Consider the following 12,788-nt stretch of genomic DNA (forward strand, 5'->3'; position numbering starts at 1 on the left):
ACAGTACCGAAGGCTTGCCAGGCTGCAGGGCTATTTTCTTCTCCTGCTGTCTTTATTTCCTCCCTTAATCCCCCTCCCCTCTCCGTATCTCCCTCTTTTCCTCCTGTGATGACCCTCCCCCAGGCTAGAAGTCACGCCATCAGTATAGCTTTCCGTCATAAGAAGCCGTCTCCTAGACTTCAAAACGCCCTCAGCTACTTCTATTGGCAGCAGGGTAGTGATTTTTTGGCGCCGGGTTAATCTGACTGTTGTAGCAAAGGCCTTCGCACACACAGGGAGTCAAATAATCTGAATTCATTATAGATCCTTTAATTTTGTTCACTATGTGTTGCTGTCTTTACCTCTGACTTTGTCAAATCATGCTGGCCTCATTGTTCAAAACACTGCATTATTTCCTGATTTAAATTGGAAGATTTCTATATCTGCATTTATTACTTAACTTTCAGAGCAGATAAGTAGTGATTAGCTTTTATTATAGTGTTTCTTTGATCAGTGGTCTCATATTTGCCCAAGCTCCTTTTCATTGACCCTATTTAACGTGCTCACAGAAGTCAAGAATTTCCATCTTGATCCAATTTCACCCTATTCATTCCCTTTATAGCATTCAAAGTTATTACTAAAATATTTTCATACAAGACAACATAATAACAAAACTTGTCATTATTTAGGTGTGATCTCTTTTTTCACTACCTTAGGTTTGGTCTAGAGATTACAGCCATATACAGTATCTGTTTCTTTTGTTATCAATCTATTTTGCCTTTATTGCTAGCTTGTTAGCTTATTTTCACACACTTGTAATCACAAGACTTGTGTTTGGATGCAAAAATGAACTCAGGTTTGTAGAGGCCTGGTAGCTGGTAGTATATTATATTTGATGACAATAAATAATGTTAAGATCAACCCATTTGTGTTTTTTTCCCCCTGCTTATTTTACCATATCATTAAACGAAGACAATGCTCTATTTCTGACCAAGTTCTCCTATTAGTGTGCGTTATCCAGCTCTTTGTCATGGCATCATTGATGTGTGACCACTTGACATTTTTATGGCTAACTATATCTCAGCGCATTATGTAATGACCCTAGAGACTGGTTTCCCAGAAAAGCGATTAGTTCACAAATGGTCGCTGCTGAATTGAAACAAAATGTTATCTTTCTTGTAATTGATCACATGACTGTTTCACACACACACACACACACACACACACACACACACACACACACACACACACACACACACACACACACACACACACACACACACACACACAGCATGATTGTAACGTTGCCTGTGCTTATATTACACTAAGAATTATAAATGTAAGTTATATCTAGGATTAACATAGATTTAGATAGATATCATAGATAGGACCCTCATCAAATCCCGTCTGAAGTGTTAAACAGAGTTATACTTACACTTTAATTTCTCCTGTAATTGTGGCAGTAATTGTTGAATCCAGTCAGTCACTCCAGCAGTTTCAAATCAGCTCCTCTGAACCTCCCTGGTTGTAACACAGCATGTATAAAGAGCAACTAATAGATTATTTTGTAACTTGAAGGTCGTAATTCTGGTGCTTACTTTACAATCATTGCAACTGATTGCGGATTGTCGGATAATATGATTGTTGTCATGATGGGACTTCATGGTATTTTATCCTCATAATGTCCCCCGTGGCAACACGCCACACATACGTGCAGCCCGTCACTGTTATTAATACAGTGATGTGTTGTAGCCTGAATCCATGCTAATTGTGGATGTGCTTCTGGCTTGGTGCTTGTCAAGTGCTGGTGAGTAAAGATTCTCCCAGTTCAATAAGGGCTCCAGAAAATTGAGTTTATTATCACTGCTCTTACACATCAAGTCCATTTCTAAATAGAGTACAAAGCAACCTGATCAAAATATGTGCCCCTTAAGTCACACTTATGTCTCACTTCTTCTGTTAAAAGTTGATCTTATTTAACATATTTTAAAGGTCACCTATTATGCAAAATCCACATTTTCCTGTCTATTATACATAGACATGTTTCCCCTCTGTGTAAAGAGAACCTGAAAGTTTCAAGAAAAAAGATTTGCTCACTTTTTGTCCTGATCCATTTATATAAAAACATCTCTGAAAATGAGCGGATCAGATGTTGGCCACTTTATGATGTCACAACGATTTTTTTGTCTTGTGTAACCATTAGCCAATAACCAACCAAGGTAACCCCCCCCCCCCCCACACCTTATCACCTGAATCTCCTCCTAGAGCACCATTGTGTTCTTTTTAATCAAATATCTCTCATACCTCATTCACACCAACGGTGTTTCAGGGCCGGTTCGGAGCTGGAGCTTGAAAAGCACCGGGTTTTTCTGTTCACACCGCAGCGGAGCAGCCTCTTAGCTCCGGAATCCGGTTAGTTTCGAGCACCAAAAAATTTACCGGCTAGATCAAAAGCACCGCATACGTCACACTTACGTCGAGGCGGGGGCAGGGGCAGGGGCGGGATCAACTCCTGAACAACAACAAAAAGCCCGCGTTTTATCCAGTTTGTACACAACAATGGAGAAACTTAACAAGCAGCAGTGGTCCACTGAAGAGACCAGCTACCTACTGGGAATCTGGTCTTCCGAAGAGGTACAGAGGAAGCTGGAGGGGAGCACACGGTCCAAAGCAATTCTCCAACAATTGCAGAAAACCAAAACGAGTAGCGCTTCAACACAATCAGCCATTGTTGTTGTTGTCGGTGTGAGCTGTGAGGGGTTTCCGCACGGTTTGGCTTTATGAAGCAGGCACGCAAACGGTTACGTCATGACGCAAACGATGACGCAATGACGCAGCACCAGTCGGACTCTGGGCGGTGTGAAAAGAGCCGGAGCTAAACCGAAGAACCGGTTCTGAACCTGAAAAGCTCTAACACTGAGCTTGAACCGGAGTTGCGTTGGTGTGAATGAGGTATCAGAGGGGCGTTGGGAGTGGCTCCTTATTTTCATCTAAAGTAAAAGACACAGAATCAGCACCTTTGAAACAGGGCTGAAACAGAGGGGTTTATGAGATGCTACAATGGGTGATCTGTTGGGTATTTGGAGCCAAACACTTCAGAGACATGTATTGTATATATCTGAGACCTATAATATATTGATGAAAGACTGTATAATAGGGGACCTTTAAGGAATATAGCAGGTAGCTGGCAATAAGTAAGATGAAGTAAATACTCAGCAGGTTGTATTTATAATTTCAAAAGGAAGGGGGACAACTGGGATAGCAAGAGGACAAACAAAAACAAACAAAAACAGCCATTTGAATTCAACCAATTTAGAATATGTTTGATGAAAATGTGAAACTGGTAATATGTTGTGTTGAAGGTCAGCTTGGTGTGTGTCAGGGCCCTCAGGATGTCTTAATGTTTCCTGCCTTTTATTCAATGTTTTGTTCCTGAAGGGAATTGCCCAATACATAACCTCTTATGTCATACTTTCCATGTTAAAATTGTTTATCAGCATAGAGTAGATCTAAACCATGCTTTGTATAAAAAATGCATCACTAATTAGACATTTCCCTTGGAATAAATACTGAGGTGTTTTTTTATGTAACGAGAAATACCATTCCTCACATTTATTTTTCTCCTTATTTCAAATATTCCTACTGCTTGGCCAAGTAGCTTTTAGCTTTCATTTATTTTTATTTTTAGATCTTTAAAGAGTGAACACAATGGAACGCATCAATCTGGACAGAAAAAAAACCCTTGTTAAAATTCAATTTGAAAACGGACCACACTATGAAAGTCTTGTCCTCTGCAACCTCTGTGCTGCCTCTATATGTGCCCGCAAAATGTCAAAACAAAAGTAAAAAAATAGATCAAAGAAACCAGAGACAAACAATTATAACAGTAATGTTCTGATCTTGGGTATGAAGGATTGTATATGGTTGAATTTGGTGTTATCTAAAACATTGGACCAACGGTGGACCTCTGACTGCTGCTCAAAAACACATGACACAAATGCCATAACTATTCGTTTTTCCATTACATTCTGTGGTTTGTTTGTGTATGTGTGTGTACAAACAGAAATAACTTATAATATGATACTATACCAAATCTTACCTCATATATATATATGGATATACATCCAACCCAAAAGAGATCATGCCCTCCATTTACTTATTTTGTATCTGTTGTCTTCATATTGCTTTTCTATCTTCAAATATTTGTTTTCATATCTGTCCCCTGCTACTTATATGTGTTGTTCTCATATGTTTTCTAGATCGATGAAATCTGTTTTTGCCTTTCTTAGAGTGACTCAATTGTCTACACATGTGAATGCACAAATTAGTGAATAAAGGGGGATATAAACAGTATATGTGGTTTGCGTGTTGTCCAGTCTTGTAAATGCATTGATTTTTACTGTCAGTAATAAATGTGCGTGACTCAGAGGGACCAGGATCCCTTTTACTCACAATGAAAACACATTAATCATGTCAGTATGTAGCTCCAGTAAACATAACGGTATAAACATGTTGTTAGAAAACTTTGCTTCTCTGTATCTCAAGAAGTAAATGAGGTTATACAGTGATGGTGGGTATTATGGCTGATATGAGGCGCTCACAAGACAGGTGTGTGGGGGTTTGAAGCTGAAGAATGGGGGTTTTTGGAGTAAAGATGGTGAGCCACATGACATGGTTCTCCCCAGGGGCCGACTCCATGTTAGTATGGATCAGCTGGTCGGGCCCTCACTTACATCTGAGCTCCGCCTCTTGCGCTGCACTCTTCCTACCAACCCGCACGTCATCCACTGCATGCTGCCAGACAGGTGGCAGCCACATTGTTCATGCTTATTATAGGGCAATATGGAAAAACGTTGTCACCCCCTTTGATTCAACCGCGCCTCACATGCGTTAAGAGACTGCGCCCGCACAGTGTGACATATCGTTCAGGGAGATTTCCAGTTCCACGATGTGAAAACTTGCCACCCCAAGTTAGGGTGTCACACATACGTGCAGCCCTAGACATTTTGTGTATTTGAGAAGTTTATCAACAGAACAATTATCAGGAGCTATTGTGAAAATATATTATTGTCAAAGAAGTTTGCAAAAATGACAGTTTTTTGAGCCCCTCAAATATAGATATTTCCCCATTTTCCACTTTTATACCATATTACAATGGATATTTTGGGGTGTTGGACTGACATTTAAACACATCACCTTGTGTTTAAATGTCTCACACACACATACACACACACACACACACACACACACACACACACACACACACAACACACACACACACACACACACACACACACACACACACACACACACACTAAACAACAACTAAATAAACATAGCCACAGCTTTTCCAAAAACTCTCTGTGACTTCACACCGACAACAAATATATTACAAATCATTTATTTTAAGCCCTTTGTACCCTTTTCTATTCCAACCTCTTTTGATGACAGACCATCACTTCACTGAAGTATCTCTGTGTTCGAATTGTTCAGCACTGATTGGCTTGCAATTAAAATGTTCATTGTATTGTAATAACGATGTGACATTTACTAATGACTTGAAACACAGACAAAGATACATGTTTATCCTCCAACTGTTTTAGGATTGCACATTTATCCTTTTCATTCACACAGTTGATTTTCCTGATTGTCTGATGTGTTGAAGGCGTTAATTCACTGAACCTCTCTCTCTGTAAGCAGCTACGCTTCACTTAAGGTTTCTTCAGGTCTTGTAGTGAAGGTTTGTTTCTCAGTTGTTATAATTGCGTAGCCACGGGGATAGCCAACAGTTCACAGCCCTGACAAGGAATGGTTAGATCTAATTACCTGCTAAGATTTTTCTTGTGGTGTTAGCTCGATTATGGGAAGCCAGTGGGGGAAGTTGATTTCAAGCAATCTGGGCAATTAACAGAGGCAATGAGCTGAAAGAGCTGCTCTTTGCTCTTTTACCTCACGCTGTAGTGTGATTGGACGTGTGTGTGTGTGTGTGTGTGTGTGTGTGTGTGTGTGTGTGTGTGTGTGTGTGTGTGTGTGTGTGTGTGTGTGTGTGTGTGTGTGTGTGTGTGTGTGTGTGTGTGTGTGTGTGTGTGTGTGTGTGTGTGTGTGTGTGTGTGTGTGTGTGTGTGTGTGTGTGTGTGTGTGTGTGTGTGTGTGTGTGTGTGTGTGTGTGTGTGTGTGTGTGTGTGTGTGCACTGCTTAATGGTTGCCTTTTCCTCATTATTTACTTAATGGACTGATATTGTTTTCAACCAAGTGTGGTAAGCCTTTCCATTTTCAGGCTAACCTCAGATGATGCTTTAAAGTGCATGTGCTAATTAGGAGGACAGGGTTGATGATGTAGCTATTTACAGCTAACATTAGTCACAGTTTGTGGACTTAATTGAAATAAGTAGGAAGAAGTCCTATTGGGACAGCGAAAGACCTTTGAAATCCATTATTGAGTCATTTATTTTATATATTCTTTAGATGCTGCTTTTTGTCTACTTATGTCAAACCAAGCATGTTCTCAGTCTTCTTAACTTCACTGTCCAACTCCAAAAAATGAAAATGAATTGATCAAATAAGTTGTTTTGCAAAATGTACGCAGAAAAGACAACAAGCCATTGTCTAGCTTCTATTGGTGTGCCCGCGTTTATTGTGATGAATTATGTTTGGTTATAAATGACCCCATAGATCTATATACCTTTCATAAAAGTTTGTATTTTGTTGGATGAATACTGGTCTCGCATAGCCAGACTTCTCTCCACACTTCTATTTAGTACTGGCTGAACATATCAACCTTCTGCACTGAGGGGATAAAATGCTCTGGGTTGTTTCTATTTCTATTAACCAATCAAAGATCTTTTGCGATGCAGTGCTCATATAAAATGCTAACACAAAGACGGTCAATGGTAGGCTAAAAAGTGCCTTGGATAATTTATTGTTTATTATCTGCTAATGTTTTCAGGTTAGTCCTTTTAGTATTGTGTTTCTCTGCTGGAGTCCACAGGTTCCTGTGACTAGCAGCCTTTTTAAGTTGTACATTTATAGTTTTGCAAACTCCTCAAGTCAAAATGATCTGCCTGGATTGATGTTATAGAAGTCATATTCTTGTTTGCTATCCTGGCTCCAAAATGGTGGAATGAGCTCCCCATTGAAATCAGGACAGCAGATAGCTTGCACATCTTCCGGCGCAGACTGAAAACTCATCTCTTTCGACTCCACTTCGAGCGATAGAATTACTAACAAAGAATTGCTAACAAAGCACTTATATACTAATAAAGGACTGGCTTATCTAAAGCTAGTTGAGTAGCACTTGAAATGTTTTAGCTCTATGAAACCTGATGTACTTATATGATTCTGTTTTCTTCAAGTTTGTATCTTGTTGGTCGAATGCACTTATTGTAAGTCGCTTTGGATAAAAGCGTCAGCTAAATGCAATGTAATGTAATCATATGCTGTGAATTTGTCTTTGCTCTCTAGGTAGTTGAACGCGATAATGCATGCTGGTAAAAGCAAAGTAATAATACACTGCTGGAACCTGAAATCTGCATCATATTAGCATTCAGTAAGTGTTTGATGGTGCAGTTGTTCCCTCGCCTCATCTAAAAATGGTGTCAACAAACATCTTCCTGTATTGGTTTTGTTCTTTTTAAAGTAAAGAATTAATGGAGGTGTTTCGGTGACGTTGCAATTTTTTAGATACAAGAAGGCATTATTCTGCAATCCTCTATTGACTAGTTTTTTTTAAATAGAATTAATCCCTTTCAGTCTTTTCCCTTTCCCTTTCTAATTATTCCTCAAGGCTTTTGGTGAAGTGTCAAATCCCCCATCACACTGGCGTCCCCTGTGTGTTTTTACTTGGGCATGTTTCATGTGCTAATGCTCCGTCTCATGGGAGACCCTCCTCAGACCGAGGCTGTGATGCTGGCCAGGTGCTGATCAGGTGTGCTTCAGTTTCCGTCCTCAGCAGTGCGGGTCACAGGGGCTGCCAATGATGCTCCCTCTCCCGCACACACACACACACACACACACACACACACACACACACACACACACACACACACACACACACACAACACACACACACACACACACACACACACACACACACACACACACACACACACACACACACACACACACACACACACACACACACACACACACACACACACACAGTACAAGCTAGATACAGTTATAACTCCTGGCTCTTGTTTTGCACATTCACTGTATCAAACGTGCTAAATGTATGTACTTTATACATTAGCAGAGAATGAAGGACAGGAGCTGTGGTGCGGTACAGTTTAGTGGATGTAGCCGGTCATTATGCAGAGCTGCAGGGTGTGCTTATCTATTACTGTGGTCAGTGGAGCATGAAGAGCTGAAGACGAGCTGAAAGGTCGCAAATCCCCTTTCTCTTTCCAAATCTAAGCCCTCCCCACCCTGGTGTTTCTCTCAGACGATCTGGCCCCTGCCCAGCCCCGGCCTTGCCCTCCCCGGCGCGGGCCCCCAGCATGCCACTGGGTAGGCTGCCCAGCTGCAGGGGATCAGCTGTAGTCTCTCTAGGCCTGGAGCGCTGTCTTTCCAAAGAGGAAGGAAGAGCTGGCCAAGGTATGATGACATAACAAGTCATCATGCACCATGATTGTATTTGTTTTCAGTGGAAGGGTGTCTTCATGTCGTTTTTCTGACTTTGCTTTGTGTGAGAAAACGCTTGTCATTCGTGTTGATTGGCAAGGCCAAGAGCGGTTGGTTATAAAGTGAGCATAGTTGTGAACATGTGTGTCTGCAGATGTTTGCAAAATGAGTCAAATTGTGTCTTAAAAACATCTGCTGAAAATACGAATTTTCAGAAGTTAAGATAAGTCTGAATTCTGAAAGACTTATTGTGCTTGTTGGCCTTCCTGTTGATCCCACATCTCTCTTTTCCACTATCTTCCTTTCTTTCCTCCCTACTCCCTTTCTCTCATTTCTCTCGCCTCATGCTGCCTGCTGCTGATGCCAAGAAGAAAGTTGGAGATTATTACAAGTGCAAAGCTAAAAGGGAAATGATTCATTCAGAAGAATTACTGTTAGAGGAACAATTAAACTCTGCTGACTTCAGCGCTTGGCGCTTCTTTTGCCAACAGCACTGAATATCTTATCACTGTGTAGCTTCAAGATACACAACAACAAAAAGCCAGTGACCATCGAGTCTTAACATTTTGTGTTATGAATCTGCTTAGCAGAAAGCCATACTTACTGTATATAACTGTAAACACAAAGTGAGTATGTGACTCCGTATTCAATTGGATGGCTGGACACATTTTTCACATGATCTCTATACATTGCAAATGTATCGTGACTTTGTTGTATTATTCAATTTTGGCTCAAACTAGATTTTTCTGGAAATAACAGATGTTCTCTTGAGAGCACTTAAGCTCGGACACATTTGTTTTCAAAAGGACCAACCTCAATAAATAATGCAGTGTCTGTAACCTCACTGGACACTGTGTATTACTGTACACACCTTAAGCACACATCTACTGTATACAATAGCTGATCTTGTACATTGGTCTTTACTGTGTCGTTTTTATTATTTTTAGAAAAAGTGGTGTTCTTTGTGGAAATGAAACCAAAACTAAACTATAAATATCATTGAAAAAACATACCAACCATGTCCTTTTAAAGAAGCACCTCATCAGTTCTCCAAAATGTACAGTATATGAGAGGATCAAAGAGCACAAGTATAAGATAAGGCTCGCTTGTACAGAGGAGTATGAAAGATGGAAGAGTGCTGTGTCAAAGTTAAACAAGTTTGTATTAAATGTTGGTCTGCTTGCATTTATCACAACTTGGAATAACTCAGTACTCTTTTTAGTCACTTTTGCACAGTACATTTGTGGTTCAACATCAAAGGTTGAGTCCTGAGACAAGCCACAGAACGCCTGGCCCACAGTTGCTGGTTATTTCTCGTGCCCACCACTCCTAACCCCCGCCCCCGTGTTTCCACACTCACAACTGCTCTCCCAGGCATCCTGTATCCATGCTGCGTGTGCTGGCAAACAAAACGCGAGATAATGTAACACTCCTTTCTTTTTGGACTGTAATGGAATGTGATTGGTTATTAAATACAAACATTTGTTTCGCCTTTACTCCCACGTGATAATGCCTGGCAGCGTGAGGTGTGGGAAGTGTAGAGAGAAGCTTTGTGAGACTTTTTCTTCTGGGGGCGGGACTGTACATTTCTACTTGTCAAGTCAACAAAACTCTTTGAACTGCCCGCTACGCTTTCTGCCCACAATACAATGCCATCCCCACAGAGAGTAATCATCAAAGGATTTATTCCCTTAAGGCAGTTTTGGTGTTTTATGTTCTTAAAGTGTTTTAAGGAACTCTGTATGGAAATATGCCCACAGTGCTTAGAGCTGGATCGGCATTCCTAACCCATGTGTATATCCTTCCTTGTCCTTCACCTCGTTCTCTGTAGTTTTACTGTTCAACAGTTGTTTGGCAAGTTATACCAAACATCACTTTGATGTCACACACTGACTTGATTTTCAACATCCGGCTAGGGGACATTTGATCCAGCTTGTTAATGTGCTCCTTGCTTCCCTGGAAAGCCTTCATTCAATCCAAGTGGGACGATGCTGGTGAGCTCACACGTGAATGTGTGATGCCGGGGGAGCATGTTAGCGTCCCTATCGAAGTGGCATCCATTACAGTGTTGGTGTTCACGTGGTGGGAGATGTTATTAGGGAGCTCATCGCCCTCCTCCTCTGAGAGAATGGATGTGTGATTATGAAGTCATCAGCCATGAACCAGTGAGGCTGCACCCCTCCTCATGGGTCCTCAGGGTGCCATTGATTGGTGACCATGTGTTTGTGCCTGATAGACTGTGAAATGGTGTGTTGCTGCGCGGCTGTGTCACACCTGCGTCCCACCGAGGTGATTGATTGGTTTGGTCATGTGGAATGTTCCCATCTGGTCCGCAGTAATGCATTTTTTTCCTCATTCGTGAATAACAAGCGCTAGCAGGAGAATAGTTGGGCTCCGGAAAAAAGGCAAAGGCCAAGCGAAAACATTTTCCCCCTATACACCTCCCCCTCTTTCCTTTTTACCGAGTTAGAAAAAATTCAAATAGACAGAGCCATGGCACCTGATTATCCCGGGAGGGGATGAATACAATCAGGAAATCCACATCTCCTCTTCCACATAGAGATGGATTTCAGTAGAAAGTAAACAGTTTAGCTGGTGTTGATATAAGCAGCAGCTCCTGGATTTGAAAGTCATACCTAAAGAATCTTTGATGTCTTTGATTTTCACCTCTCCTTGATTACTGTAGTATCGCTCTTGAAATTTGTAGTCTAATCTAAAAGCAATGGAGGTAAGCCCCCCCCAGCCTAATGTGTTATTCTGTTTCTCACTGCTGTATTCCTCCTGGTTTGATTTCTCTTAATCCCGGTCCCTCTCCTTTAATTGATCTATTCATTCCAGCTAATGGCTAATTACACATCAGGCTGCATGAGCAGATGCATTTATCATCATAGTACGTAATAATCAGTGACATTTATACAAAGAAAAAAATAAATATGCAAATAAGAACTCATTAACATTTGCTCTTGCTGTTTTGAATAATGTCACTGCTGACAAGGCTGTTCACTGAAATGAATGTTGATCTCAGGGCAGGGGAGACATGTTCCCTCAGTGTTTTGAGGCTCTGTTATGTTTCTCCGTCCTACTCTTGTTCCTGATGCTCGGCTGTAGACATTCAACCCTGACCAGAGAGGAAGCTAGTGTGGTACTACCTTCCTCCACTGTTTCCTCATCCTCCCTGACATAACCTCTAACACAGCTTTGTCAGAAGGGATGTACGCACACTCTTATGAAAAGGAAATATAAGGAGGCATTTTAAAAGGCATTGAGCCCGTCTTACTTTACTTGCAAGGCATTTAGAGATGCCAACACTTGACTTTATGTTAGGAAGGGTATCCTGTTTATGATTAAATCCTCACACGATCTTACTACTATTTAATTTTGATAGATATTACCAGTCAAACAGCACAAAGCTTGATGACAGTATTTAGGTCTTGGAGCTTTCAATAGTGATTCATAAAAATGGCAAAACGTAGTCCTGACAGGGGTCTGACATTAAGAAATGAAGCTGATAGGTTTGATGTTTTGTGGTTAGATGCCACGGAGTCACGTGACAACTTAAACAGAGGCTGGAAGAAAAGAAAACAAGTGCTCTGGCGTGTGATGAATTCCTTTTATGTCTACATTAACAACTTCCTCATCCTGTATTATGTGATTGTTTTCACGATCCTGGCTTTCCTTGGAGAAATGAAAATGGCCTTGCTTTCTGGATGCATCTGAGAGGCGCTGAAGCACGCTCACTAATTGGCTGTTTTTGTGGCGAGGGTTTTGAATTGATCCCTTGAGACGCTTAGGTCACTACCTCTCACATTTTCAGAGAGAGGGGCTGTACTGCAGCCCTGTGATCAATACGGAGCCACACTATGAAGTGCTCTCTCCTCCAGTAAGACTTCAGCACCAAATGTTGTTCATTCACTCAAGTATCAGAATCAGAATCAGAATACCTTTATTAGTCCCACAGAGGGGACATTTGCATCGTTATAGCAGGAAAGAGCCACAGACAGCTTAATGTTACATATGTTAAGAAAAAAGTACTAAGTTATGATATAATAAAAAAGAAAAGAAAAGTAAAAGAAAAATACTTTCCAAAATACAAATCCTGTAACAGTTCTTAGGATTTAGCAGCCAGGTATATATTACACAGTTATTAATGGCATATGTATATAATGTATATATTGCACATATAGCACATA

The 12,788-nt window shown here is 40.9% G+C and overlaps 1 protein-coding gene across 3 annotated transcripts in view; it reads left to right on the forward strand.

Annotated features, from left to right (window-relative positions):
- Positions 1-12,788, forward strand: part of tcf12 (transcription factor 12) — a 73,232-nt gene that overhangs the window by 16,248 nt on the left and 44,196 nt on the right. The gene's annotated exons all lie outside the window — the stretch shown is intronic.

Source organism: Trematomus bernacchii, unplaced genomic scaffold (assembly GCF_902827165.1).
Source record: "Trematomus bernacchii unplaced genomic scaffold, fTreBer1.1, whole genome shotgun sequence".
Classification (NCBI taxonomy): Eukaryota; Metazoa; Chordata; class Actinopteri; order Perciformes; family Nototheniidae; genus Trematomus; species Trematomus bernacchii.